Genomic DNA, 12336 nt, shown 5'->3' with positions numbered 1-12336 from the left:
GCACTAAGCTGTCCCCTTCCCAAGTGCTGGGAGCTTAGGGTAACTTCCTCTTATGGCTCCTATTGACAGATAGGGTACCGGGCCTATGACAGGAGAGAAATACTTACCTGGTTACTAGTTGAGTTTTTCAGTATTAATGACGTTATGAACATACAGGAGTTAAAATTGCAGCATGAGAGATGGAAGGCAGACTTCAGGAAGAACTTCGCATTTTTGTGGACGAGGGCCTTTGAGATAGGCGGCGAATCCAGGAGCAGGCATTCTGCCCTGCCCCGTCCTCTGGTTCCCTCTCTGGGTTAGTGGGGCATCTCTCACATCCACCCCACAGCCTTCCCCCTCCACACTGTCCTCAGCATGGAATGAAATGCCTGTGGACTTTGTCATCATGAGAAGATCCCACATTCTGGAAAACCGGAGGTGACATCACCACAGTTTTGCACCAGGTGTGCGGCCACCAGTAGCCGAGCTTTTTGCCCCTGCAGCTATGTGGGTCTCAACTGAGATCTAAGGGGGAGAGCTGCCAGGGGGAGGGGGAGAAGTCAGGAAGCAGAGGGAACCAGGACCTCAGAGCCTGACTCCTGTCCCTCCTTTCTGTCCCCACCTGGTCTCCTCAACAGGTCTTTCAGAGCCTTCTAGGCCTGGTGACTCCTTGTCAGTGGCCAGGGCCACATGACGTGACTCAGAAAGGAGAGGGCAGAAGGCAGGGGATCTGGCTGTGGCAGGACTCAGTAGGGGTGTCACTGCCCTTCTCAGAGCCTCCTGTTCTCCAGTGAGGTGCCTGGACCGGAACAGTGGCTTTTACAGGGGTAAAGGAGTCTGTGCTGTTGAACCTGCACAGAAGGACAGAGCCTCCCCTCTGTCCATATCTGCCTCCCCTATAGGAAACCCTCCCTGAGTCCCCGCTGCCAGAATGAATCTCTCTTTCCTCGGCCCTCATCAGCAAGCAGCAAAGCTCACACGTTCCTGGGACATGGCTCCCATGCCTTGCATTGCTGTCCGGGGACTCCTGCCCACTCCCCACCTAGAACGCCAGACCTCTAAGGCAGGGATATGTCCGCTCTGGAACCGACCCGAGGTTTGGTCGTCAACGTGTCAAGGTTCAGTCTCATGCAGCCTGGGAGGCTACAATGCTCTTGGCTGTCCCCACTCTGGGGGAGTTTGGAGAATACCCCCAGCCCCCAAGAAGGCCGAGTTCTTCTGTTTGGTTTGGTGACAGAGCCCCGCCCAGGTCTTGGTGCATTACCTGTGTGCTACAGGCCTTGGGTGTGGCATTTTCCCTCCCTGGGCCTCAGTTTCACCAGATCATGGCCAAAGTCCTTTCTAGTTTGAACATTACATCAAATCTATACTCAGAAACTAATTTGGTCCACAAACTGCCCTGTCCCTCCTTGTTTCATTTGCATTCACATTTGCATAAATCTGCATGGAGCATCCAACAATCTCTACAGTTCTGCTGAGTGGCCTTCTTTTGATTTCTGGTCTCATTCCACCCCTAAGTGACCTGAGTGGGGAGCTAGTGCAATGGCCATAGACCTGCTTTTGTCTCTGTGATCCCATCACTGGCACATCATGTGTGCTTCATAAATGCTTGTTGAAATGAAATGGCCAAGAGTTGGGTAGGTACCTGGTGGGATGGGGGTGCATGGGGAGTGGCTAACTCGTGGGGAGGTGAGGGGGTGGGGTTACAGGGGGTGGAGTAGGGAAAGCAGCACGGGGGCGGTGGGGAGATAAGTCTGTTTCTACACCCATAGATCTGTCAAGATGATGAAATGGGGTCCCAGAGAGGTGTGATGGCTGCCAAGGCCATAGAGCTGGTTAGCAGCAGAGTTCAGACTAGAACCATTGCCTTTGGACTCCTTGAAATGCCAGGCTGATGCTGGAGGGCCAGAGTGGGGAGCTCATGGAACTCATAGTGCTTGCGGGGAGCTCCTCAGAGTGATGGGGGAGGCAAGACACAATTGTGCTCAGCATATAGACACAGGGAAAGGCAACAGCGTGCAGACTCAGTGAATATCGAGGGGTGGGGGTGGGGATGGGGGTCTCCCCTTCCCACTTTTCCTCCTCCTCAGGCTAAAAGGTGAGCTGCGCTCATTTCTTCAGTTACAAGGACCAGAGACCTGCGGGAAGGGGGTCCCTCTGGATGGCGCAGGGCATCCTGGGTTGTGAAGTGGCCCCTGAGAAACTGGCAGAATCCAGTGGAGAGACAGAAGGGCAATGAGCCATGGTCCTGACAGTCCTTTGAGATCCTAGAGGGTTTCTGAGAGGGGGATGAAACCCTCTCCCCTAGAGGCCCGAGGGAGTCAAGGAAAGCCTCCCCATCCATTGTGGGCTGGTCTGAGACCAGTCTGGTGTGGGGGCAGGTATTATGGCCCTCGGACCTCTCAAATATTCCCAGCCCTGTGACCCAGGAGGGAGTCCAGGAAGCTCTGGGAAGGGCACGCGGGGCCAGGCCACCTGCAACAGCTGGTATTCGAGGCCGTCTGCCTGCTCCTCCCTCCACTCTCACCCACCATCATCATCCTGGGCTGGCACCTGGGGGAGGGTTGGGAGGTGGGATTACATCGGGCCCCCATGCCTCTCTGAAGGGATTACAGCATCCATCCCCATTTTAGGCCCCAGGGGCAGCGCTAAGGGACAGGGGCTGAGGCTGGGGACAGACCTGGAAATCCTTTGGGGTGCTGGGATTCTTTCTTCAGAGGGTGAAGGCCAGGGCCCAGCCAGCTCCTCCATTCTCCTCCCCTGCCTCCATTTCATCAGCCCTGCTTTGGAAGCTCCTCTGCAGGCCACTCAGAGGGGATGGGTGGGGAGCCCTGGGCCCAGGCCCCGCTCCTCCTGCCCAGGACTCTGGTGCTTTGGCTGGACACCATGCCTCTCTGGACAGGGCGCCTCCTGCAGGGAGACCAATCCTCTGGCTCACGGAACTCACAGTGCTTGCAGGGAGCCCACAGAGTGATGGGGGAGGCAGGAACCAGTCTGATGGGGGAGCCAAGACACCAGTGTGCTCAGGATATAGACACAGGACAAGGCAGCAGCGTGCAGACTGAGTGAATATTGAGGCGTGGGGCACAGAGAAAAGGGTAGACAGAGTTTGGGCGGGAGATTCTTGGCAGACTGCCTGGAAAAGGGGCACCTGGAACCTAAGGAGAGGAGAAGAAAGGGATGTCGCCTCAGACAATCACCTCACACAATCGCCTCAGATGGGCTACCCTCCCCTCCCTGGTGCCCACCCTGGCCCTCCTGGCTCTGCCAAGCTGAAGCAGTCGCGAGCCAGTGCCTGGAGAGCAGGGTGCGCAGGTGTTTCCTCAGACAGCTGCCTTAACTCAGCGAGGGCTCAGAGGAGCTGCCTTCCAGGACCCAGAGAAGCAAGCTGAGAGCCCGGGAGAGAAGTGGAGGAGGGCAGACGGGAAGCCAGAAAGCCAGTGCCTTAGCCCCAGGCCCGGGGGCTGAGGGGGTGGAAGAAGAACGTTCAGTGCTCACGGGGCAGAGGGGAGGATGGATGGCAGGGATGCCGGGGCCCAGATGCAGGCTGGGCCGGAGCCCTGACTACACTCCCCTCCCCTGTGACACCCTGGCCCACCCCGGCTCTGCCCGAAGCCGGCCTGGCCCCCAGCGCTCCCCCAGCCAAGCCAGCCCCAAAGCCGCTGCCCAGAGAGCGGGGTGCCCCAGCTGCTGTGAGGGTTCGTCGGTGGAGCCTCGGTGGGGGTTGATAGGAGACTGCCAGGCGCCGCTTAATAGGATTTTAATTATACAGCTCCAGCAAGAATTTTTTCCCCCCTGGGCTTGAGCCCTCACAGATACCTCCATCTCCACCTCAGCATCTTCCCAGCCCTGGCAGCTAGCTCTCCCAGGCCCCCGCTGCCTGCCCTCCACCCACCGTGGGGGACGCTGGCCCATCTCCTGGGGGCTCAGGAAGGGCCTGGCATCTGTCCCCAGCAATGATGCAGAGGGCGCCTGCTCCTGGGGAGGGTCCTGGCTCCAGGAGCTCCTCTGAGCTCTGCATCCAGGACTGTGGACAGTCAGAGCTGACTCTGGTGCAGGGCAGAGACGGTGACCCCACCATTCAACTCACTATGGACTCGATGCTCATTTTTCCAGAGTGATTCTGCCCCATGCCAAACCCTTTCGCGATGACTGTCTCATGTGACGCTTACACTTCTGGGATCCAGGCAGGACAGACAGAGTGATCATCTCCATTTTATGGATGAGGAAATTGAGGCCCCAAGAGTTGAAGTGACTTGCCCAAGGACACGGTGAGTAAGGAGTCTGGACTTCCCGCAGGTTTGCTTGACTCTGAACTCCAGGTTCTGTCCATGGCCCTGAGCTGCCATTCCCCTGAGCTCCACACCCCACACCCTTCACCCCTCCAGAAGGAGCTGAGGGCAGATTCTCCTCCCTTCTCCTCCAAGAAGTCGGGGGCTTCTTGCTCTAAGTGTTTGAAATAAAAAGCAACTGCGTCTGCGCACCGGTGGCGGAGACGGACTTCGTACAAGCGTCGGGGTGAAATGAACATTCTTCGGGCATGAAATGTTACCTCTCCCCAAGTCTGGGTTAGGGTCCCCGCCTCATGCTCTCACAGCTCCTGAATTTTGGCACCATAACCCCGTCACACTGTACTGGATTGGCTAGCAGCCTGGCTTACCAATGGCCTAGAATTTCCTTGACACATCAAGAAAAATCTCCCTGGTGCCCACTGGTCAAGCATTTAGACTGTCCCCACCCACCTGCGTTCTGCAACAAGACCCCCTCTCCTGCAGGTGGCCTGCTCCGCCTGTACCTATGCATCAGGTGATGCCAGCCACCATTGTGTCAGGATAACCACACAGGCTTTCTTGGAGGCAGCACTTTCAGTGAGGCATTTTTTTGGTGTGTTTATTATATATTTTTAACACCTATATTTTAATTTTAGAATAGTTTTAGATGTACAGAAAAGTTGCAAATAGAGAATTCCCATACACCCCTTACCCAGTTTCTCCTATTGTTAACATCCTATATCACCAGAGTACATTTGTCATAGCTAAAAAAGAAACACTGGGCCAGGCACAGTGGCTCACACCTGTAATCCCAGCACTTTGGGAGTTCCAAGGCGGGAGGATTGCTTGAGCCCAGGAGTTTGAGACTAGCCTGGGCAACAGAGTGAGACTCTGTCTCTATAAAAAATTTAAAAATTAGCTGGATGTGGTGGCACATGCCTGTAATTTCAGCTACTCAGGAGGCTGAGACAGGAGAATTACTTGAGCCCAGGAGTTTGAGGCTGTAGTGAGCTATGATCGTGCCACTGCTCTCCAGCCTGGGCAACAGAGTGAGACCATGTCTTAAAAAAAAAAAAAAGTACACTACTATTAACTAAACTCAACACATGATTTAGATTTCACCATTCATTATTTTTTTAATGCCACAAGTAAAACATTCTTGTATGAGATTCAACAGTGTAGTAAAAGAAACAGTAAAATATGAATCTCCCTTCATTCCTTCCCCAAGGCCTCTCTTGCCCCAGGAGGAATTCTTCTGCCTCCTCTCTGCAGGTACACCTTATTCCTGCCACTTTCCCCCAGGCAGTGGGTCTCGAGCTGGTGGCAGCACATCCGCCCACCCTTGTGCTCTTGTGTCTTGATGACAGCCCTCTCCCCTGCTGCAGTGAATCCTCTCTTCCCTAATCCCTGCCCATCCTCTGTTCTCTCCTCCAGCCACACTTCCTCTGGGTAGCTTTGAGGAACTCCCAGCCTCCAGGTGCCCCCCTCCTCAGACTGTCTTTGTTTTGGTCTCCTTGACCCACAAACAGTTGAGGGTGATGACAATGCTCCCTGCCCCTCCTGTCCCCGTGAAGCTCCTAGGATGCAGTAGGTACATGGTAATGGGCTGTGAATGAAGTGAACCAGGGCTTCAGGAAAGGCGCCTGGCTGTAATTGGCAGTGGGCAGTGCCTTCCAACACTGTGGTGGAGCAGGTAGGAAGGTGTGGAAGACTTGGTGTCTGCCCTCAGGGCCCCCCAGCCTGGAGAGGACACACCCACACATGCTTGCCTGGCTCCTGGATGGCTGTGGCCAGCAGAGCTCAGGCCAGGCCCAACTATCTGTGCCCAAGGCTGGGGGTGGGACTGGGGTGGAGGGTTTCTGGACAAAGCCTCTGCCCTGCTCTGCCGGATGTGGCTTTGCTCTTTTCTGTCATGGCTAGGACTCACCCCCCAGCCAGAGGAGGAGGCCATATTCCAGCCTTTTCTGCCTCCTCCATACCTCCTTCACAGCAAGCCCTAGAGGGCAACTTTGAGCTGTTGCCTCAGCATCCCTCATCAAAGCATCATCTGCTTCTCTCCCAGCCCCCTGGCGGGCAGCTGCCACCACCAGCAGCACCGAGAACTTATCCTGCCCCCCCGCCCCCACCAGTGTCAGCTGGTCTCAGCCTGCACTTTACCCAAGGCCCTGAGAATGGGGCTGGGGCTGGGGCTGGAAGGGGGCCGGTGCCTGGGGTGGCAGCCAGTTCACCTGAGGAGCTGGTCCTCCTCACCTGCCATGGGTCAGCTCATCCATCCCCTTGCCTCAATGCTTGCCTGCCTCTGCCAATCCCAGGAAAAGGAGAAGATTCAGGTGAAGACAATGGCTGCTACCGCCAGCAACGTCTGTGCCTCTGATTGCGAAGTCTCCTTCTGCCGCCTCACTGCCTCCCCATGGCTGCCTGGGCCTTCAAGTCAGAGAGGACAGGGCAGGAAAAGGACTCTGGAGACAGGAGGAGTCCCAAGGTGTTGGGGGGTGGTGATGGAGGGAAGCTGCTCAGGGAGGAAAGGGCAGTGGGGGAGAGCCTCAAGGTGTGTGCTCATGTGACCCTGGGGTGTGTCTGTGTGTGTGTGTTTACAGGCTGAGGAGGGGCCATGCCCCCCAGACCACCCTGGGCAGGCCTGCAGCAGGGGACCAAAGCCTTGGGGGTCCCAGGTCTTTGGCTCCTATGGGGCCCAAGCCCAGGAGAGGCTGTGGAGCTGGACAGCCGGGGGGCGGGGGATTGCAGCATCAGGCTGGCTGCCGTGGCATGAGATGAAAGGCCAAGAGTGGGGCTGTTGGCAGACTGGCAGACGGACAGGCGGGGCCGGGTGGAGGCGTGGGGTAGGGAGGGGAGATAACCATCTGCTAGAACCGCCAGGTGTAGACATGGTGGAGTGTGGGGGGACGCGGGTGGAGGGTTAGCCCTTGCCATCAGGGGAAAGAGCCTGAAGCTGGAAGGGCTCCCTGTGAGGTCATCTTGTCCAGCCTGATACCTTTGGGCCCTCAGCCCCAAACCAAGCAGGCCCTGCTTCTGGCACTCAGTGCTCCTCCCTGGCCCCAGCCCCCAGCCTGTCCTCCGCATTGCACCCATCCCAGAGCAGTGCCCCAGAAGTCCAATCCAGAGTCCTCTCCACACTTAAAGGCACAGCACTCCATAGAGAGGGTCCGCCAAGCCCTGCCTCCTCTTAGTCACTAACTGCTGGGGTAGCCCAGGACTAGGTTGGTCCCTATCACCTTTTGTGCTTGATTCTGAACCTCTCTTACTGTAGTTGTATGATTATTTGTTGGTGCCTTGCCCCTGGCCCCAACCTTGGAGAGAAGGTTCTAGAAAGCATGGAACAAGCATGAGCAATGAAGCAAGCCGCTCCTAAACAGTGTGGGGTCCAGAACAAGAGTCTTGCTTCCTAAATCTCTCTCTTAACCTCTTGTTGCCTCTCTGTACTCACACCTAATTCTCTAGTCCAGGCTTCTAATTTTCTCATCCAGAAATTACTTTGACAATTCCCCCTAATATGCCCCCAGCCTCCTCACTGCCCTCTGATCTGCTGCCTCAGTGGTCTCTCTAACACAAGAGTCTCACCATGTCACTTCTCTGCTCAACACCCTCCAAAGCAGTACTGCTTCCAGAGCCAGCAAGAGGAATCCCTGCCCCAGGCCCCTCATGACATGGATATGACGCTGACGCTTCCTTTGTTGGAGAACCCATGACAGCCCAGGTCACGCAGGCTCCGGTACCAAGTGCTGCGCGGCACAACCCACAGCTTCAAACTTCTGCTCTACACTTCTGTCACTACAGCAATCGGGCCCCAGTCGCAGGCTTCTTGCTCTAAGTGTTTGAAACAAAAAGCAACCGCGTCTGTGCGCCAGTGGTGGAGATGGACTTTGTACAAGCGCCGGAGTGAAATGAAAAGTGAATGGGGAGCAGCATAACTTCCAGTTTCCAGTTTGCCATGTAAGAAGCTTGGAAGTCACCACTCCACCCTAATTACAAAAAACAGAAGTAACTGAAAGAAAAAATACATATACTTGTTAGATTATTTCTTTCAAATAGCGTACATGCAATAGATTACTAATATTTTTAAAACATTCAAGAATAATTAAATGGATTCTTACCTAGAACCTCCTTGTAGTGTTGAGCATCCTTGTCCTTATTTCTTCTTTGTGAGTACCAGAGGTACTCATAAATTGGTGTAGTATTCAAATGAATGCACGTTGCAGATGAGAAAAACTTTGCTCTACTAAATAATTCACATATATATATTTTTTTGATACAGAGTCTCGCTCTGTTGCCCAGGCTGGAGTGCAATGGTGTGATCTCGGCTCACTGCAACCTCTGCCTCCTGGGTTCAAGCGATCCTCCTGCCTCAGCCTCCCAAGTAGCTGGGATTACAGGTGCGTGCCACCACGCCAGGCTAATTTTTTGTATCTTTAGTAGAGACGGGGTTTCTCCATGTTGGCCAGACTGGTCTTGAACTCCTGACTTTATGATCCACCTGCCTTGACCTCCCAAAGTGCTGGGATTACAGGGGTGAGCCATTGCGCCCGGCCTTCATATAATTCTCAATTTGTATAAAGGTAGGTCTAGATGGAACATGCATGAAACTTGATAGTAACTGTACATTGGCAATTTGATGGATGATGAACTTTGAAATTACAAAGCATTATATTTTATCAAAATATATCATAATATTTAGATTTACAAAATTTTAAATAAAAAATTTAGATTCAGGCTGGACGAGGTGGCTCATGCCTATAATTCCAGCACTTTGCGAGGCAGAGGCGGGAGGATTGCTTGAAGCCAGGAGTTGGAAACCAGCCTGGGCAACAAAGCAAGGCCCCTGTCTCTACAAAACAAACAAACAAACAAACAAAAAAACACCAGGAGTGGTGGTGTGCAACTGTAGCCCCAGCTACTCAGGAGACCAAGGAGCCCAGGAGCTTGAGGATGCAGGGAGCTATCATTGTGCCACTGCCCTCCAGCCTGGGCAACAGAGTGAGACAAAAACGAAGTAAAGAAAGAAAGAAATTCGATTCAATTAAATAATCTTAATTTTCTACTTTAACATTAATTTGTTATAATTTACATTCTGCCTTTTATTTTAATAAATTAGACTATTTTAGTCACATATATATTTAACTGTATAAAAAACATGGCTTTATGCAATTTTAAAAATTTTTTTGGCCAGGTGTGGTGGCTCACGCCTGTAATCCCAGCACTTTGAGAGGCCGAGGTGAGCAGATCACAAGGTCAGGAGTTCGAAACCAGCCTAACATGGTGAAACCCCGTCTCTACTAAAGATACAAAAATTAGCCAAGTGTGGTGGCACGTGCCTGTAATCCCAGCTACTTGGGAGGCTGAGGCAGAAGAATCGCTTGAACCTGGGAGGCGGAAGTTGCAGTGAGCCAAGATCATGCCACTGCACTCCAGCTTGGGTGACAGAGCGAGACTCTGTCTCAAAAAAAAAAAAATTGTTGTTATGAAGGCTTATTGTCAAAGAAAGTAGGAAGAATGTGTTTAGCGATGTTTAGCTGGATAGTGACCCTCCAACTGTATTCTTGTCCTGGACCCCACACTGTTTAGGGGCGGCTTGCTTCATTGCTTGTTTGCTGCTGGACCCTAGAGCATGACCCACAAAGGCTTCCTCTGCCTGAGGCTCCAGGATTCCCTGCTGTCTTCACACAGCCCTGGACCGTGGGGAGGTGGGGAATCCCAGAACACACATTTTGCCGTGCTTTTCCCAGGCCTCAAACAACCTCTCCTTCCCTAGTCACTGTATGATGGGCAAGTGCCAGCTCATACTTCCAGTCTCAGCCCAGATCTGCCCTCCCCGGCTCCAGCAGGCAGATGGCTGCCCCTCCATATGCCCCATGCTATTTGCAAGTTACCTATTAAAAATGGTTCTTCCACGTGGATTCAGTGCAATGCCCAAATCCAAGTGTGACAAGAAAGTCTCCTTAACCAAAACTGCCAAGAAAGGCTTGGAATTGAAACAAAACCTGATAGAAGAGCTTTGGAAATGTGTGGACACCTACAGTACCTTTTCATCTTCTCTGTGGCCAACATGAGGAACAGCAGGCTGAAGGACATCCGGAACACCTGGAAGCACAGATGGATGTTCTTTGGCAAAAACAAGGTGATGATGGTGGCCTTAGGTCAGAGCCCACCTGATGAGAACAAAGATAACCTGCACCACGTCAGCAAAAGGTTGAGGGGTGAAGTGGGTCTCCTGTTCACCAACCGCACAAAGGAGGAGGTGAATGAATGGTTTACTAAATACACGGAAATGGACTACGCCTGAGCTGGTCACAAACCAGCTTTCACTGCGAGCCCGGACTCAGGGCCCCTGGAGCAGTTCCCCCACTCCATGGAGCCACAGCTCACGCAGCTGGCCCTGCCCACTGCCCTCGAGAGAGGTGTGGTGACCCTGCTGTCTGACTATGAGGTGTGCTGACCCCGGAGCAGGCCCGTGTCCTGAAGCTTTTTGGGTATGAGATGGCTGAATTCAAGGTGACCATCAAATACATGTGGGATTCACAGTCGGGAAGCTTCCAGCAGATGGGAGATGACTTGCCAGAGGGCGCATACGAGTCTGCAGAAGAGTCGGACTCAGAAGACGATGATTGAAAGGGTCTCAGGGCTGAAGGTCTCCTGGAACCTTCTGAGTCTCACTGGACCATGCAGGACTGCCGCCACCCCTCTAGAGAGAGCAGCTTTTTATTTGGCAGTAGACAGGGAACACGCTGGGCACCGACTTCCTGTAAAGAATAAAACTTTGCAGGATGTCTCCCTGGAGACAAAAAAAAACAAAAAAGTTCTTCTGCCCCACGGGAGGTTTGTGGGCTGCCTCTTTACGGATCAGGACCTTTTCTGGAGCAGGAACTTGGGAGCTCTGGGAGTAGGGAGGGGCAGGGCCTCTATGTGGGGCTCAGAGCTCAGTGCTGGGATGAGGGGGCTTTGGTATCTCTGAAGTCTGCAGGGCTTGAGCACTGAAGAAACTCAAAATTCTAGGGAAAACTAGCTGAGGACTTGAGCTTTGCCCAGGGGTGAAGCCACCTGAGAAGGCCCCAGAGAACCAAGGTCTGAGAGGAGGTTGGTGGGAGGTTGGCACCCCTGCCAGCCACTATCTCTGAGGGCCAAGGTGGTGACTGGCAGCCAGGGGCTCAGTGGGGAGGGCAGAAAGTGGACAGGGGCCTCTTGCAGAAAATCCAGGCTCAGCTGGTGGCTCTGAGGTGGGGGAAGAAGGGGAAAGGCAGGACGTTGGAGACAGCCAAGGTTGGGGGTGGGATGGAAGTGGCTGAGCTGAAGAGGCAGGGGCCAGCCTAGGAGGCCAACCCATACCTCACTCACAGCTTCTGGCTCCCTGGAGAAGGATGTTCTTGTTGGCAGAAGCCGGGGCAGGTGGAGTGTGAAGGGAACCCTGCCCTTCCTTTCCTCAGAGGACACTTCAAATGAGTGGGAACCCCAATATTTACCAAGTACCTGCTGTGTGCCAGGCACTGTGCTGAGGGGCTTCACCTCACTTTCCTAGAGAGCCATGGCCTACCTGTCGGGTGGCATCAGAGACCACCTAATCCAATTCTCCCATTGGCCTGAGGAGGAAGCTGAGGCTCAGACGCAGGGAGTGACTTGCCCTGAGGTGAGCGAGAAGAGGACCCTGGGCTGGAGTTTGGGTCTCTTGACTCCTTGTCCCGGGTGCTTCCTTAACTGTCCCTGGGCCATCCAGGACAAGGACATGCTCTGCCGAGAGCTGGTGGAACCACAGCAACGGACCACCCCAAGCTCCCAACATGGTAGCTGGCCCTGTCCTGATGCCGCCACCCTCTGTGTCCCTGCCATGGCCCATAATGCCTGGTGGCAAGGGGACTAGGAGTGGCTGATTCAGCTGCAGGTTCTTCTTTCTCTTGAAAGAAAGAAAGGGCCCTGCCTCCCACAGGCCCAGCTATCTCCTCTCTCTGGATCCCTGACTCCCCATCCAGCCTTCAGCTCCCCTAAGGCCCATGGGATGCTGTCTCCTTTAACCCAAAGCCTGGAGGAGTCTGAGACAACCACTGGGACTGGGAAGTGAGAGGCTGGGTCCCCTGTTTCA

The 12336-nt window shown here is 54.0% G+C and overlaps 1 pseudogene; it reads left to right on the top strand.

Annotated features, from left to right (window-relative positions):
• Positions 1-10170: 10170 nt before the first annotated feature.
• Positions 10171-10874, top strand: LOC100590929 (annotated as a pseudogene).
• The last annotated feature ends 1462 nt before the right edge of the window (positions 10875-12336 follow it).

The sequence above is a fragment of the Nomascus leucogenys genome, unplaced genomic scaffold (assembly GCF_006542625.1).
Source record: "Nomascus leucogenys isolate Asia unplaced genomic scaffold, Asia_NLE_v1 Super-Scaffold_258, whole genome shotgun sequence".
Lineage (NCBI taxonomy): Eukaryota > Metazoa > Chordata > Mammalia > Primates > Hylobatidae > Nomascus > Nomascus leucogenys.
This window is presented reverse-complemented; position numbering and strand designations above follow the sequence as displayed.